Raw genomic sequence first — 1600 nt, 5'->3', positions numbered from 1 at the left:
GAAACATATAAAACCCAAAATTTAAATATAACAAAAATGATTTGTTTCATTTCATATGAATGGAAAATAACAAATACATACTAACCTTAAAGCCATGTTCAAATAACAGTTTTTGTTTTTTTTTAAACAAAAATTTGTATATAGCTTTATTATTTTGAATATAAACTATAATAGATACTTTAATTATGTACTACCCAACAGGTAACACTAAAATAACCTCAAATCATTGTATTTGTCTAAAAATAAAATTATGAAGTTAATATAATATTGAAATGATTTAAATAACTGATGAAAACGATATTATAGGTTTTCATATCCTAAATAATTTTTGGAAAGTGAAAATAGTGGAAATGGATTGAAACAGATTTTTTTGTTTAAAAAATTTGAATGCTTTTAATTAAGTAATTTGTCTTATAAGACATATTAAATTAAATATATTTGAATGTATAAAAAAAGTATAAATCAAGTCATAAAATATATGTTTCTGGGGCATTTTTGTCTTGAGTTATGAAAGAAAATGTTGAAAACTAAATATTGATCTTCTTGTTACTATCTTTTTATACTACACAAAAAAGTCATATAACTAAATGATAGATAGTTCATATAGTAAATCGTTATTCATAGAGATTATAATTAAAATATTCAACTTCAATGATTTAATGCTAAACACCGAGATATATATATATAAAGTGTATTCTTCATGTTTGCAGTATTTATATAAAATGGTTGGAGAAAATTAAGAAAATTCACATTTTTCTGAGTTCAAATACATATGAGAAAATTTTAAATCCAACTTTGACACCAATCTTATATAAAAAATTATGCATTAATACTCAAATCCCAGTTTAAAAACAAGTTATAGTTTACCTTGATTTTAATTACCTATGATTTTAAAATTTTATTCTAATAGGTATGCAACTTCAATTTTGATATTTCCTAATTTTATTATCTTTCACCATTAATGTTAATGAATGAATCGAATAGGATTTACATTTCAAAAAAAATAAACTTCAATTCATATATTGAAATAACTTAAAATATAAGGATCAATATTGAAATGTTGAAAAAAAATAAAGGGAACTATAAGAGTGACAAATATGAGTAGTTATTTATTAGAATAGATAGAGACAAAAACCACAGTTTAAAATTCAAAGAACATGTTGGGGATTTATTATTTACTAAAACAGAAGCCCAAGAATAATATATGATTTATTATTTTTAAATGGAGGCTCTAAGTCTTTTTAGGGCCTAGAGAATGTGAAAAAATGGGCCGGTCCTGATCAATACATTGCATACAAGCATACAACTGCAGTTATTTTAGTTCTTGTGATTCTCAATATAACTATAGCTTCAAAAGAATGTACCCTTGTAGAGGTGTACAAATTGGGTTTTTTAAATACTCGGGTTCGGGTATGGAACTAGGTTCGGGTATGACCGAATATTGGAAAATCGGGTATTGGTAAAAACCGGGTCGGGTTCGGGTCTGGGTATTGCCTCTAAAAACCATACCCTGTGCATCGGGTTCGGGTAGGGTATGGAATCGAGTATTTTAAAACCGGGTATTTGAATACCCTATTTTCGAGCATTGAAAAAACCCTAT

The sequence above is a fragment of the Bidens hawaiensis genome, unplaced genomic scaffold, assembly GCF_021521415.1.
Source record: "Bidens hawaiensis isolate Kalapana, Puna unplaced genomic scaffold, B.hawaiensis_p1.1 tig00042889_1, whole genome shotgun sequence".
NCBI lineage: Eukaryota > Viridiplantae > Streptophyta > Magnoliopsida > Asterales > Asteraceae > Bidens > Bidens hawaiensis.
This window is presented reverse-complemented; position numbering follows the sequence as displayed.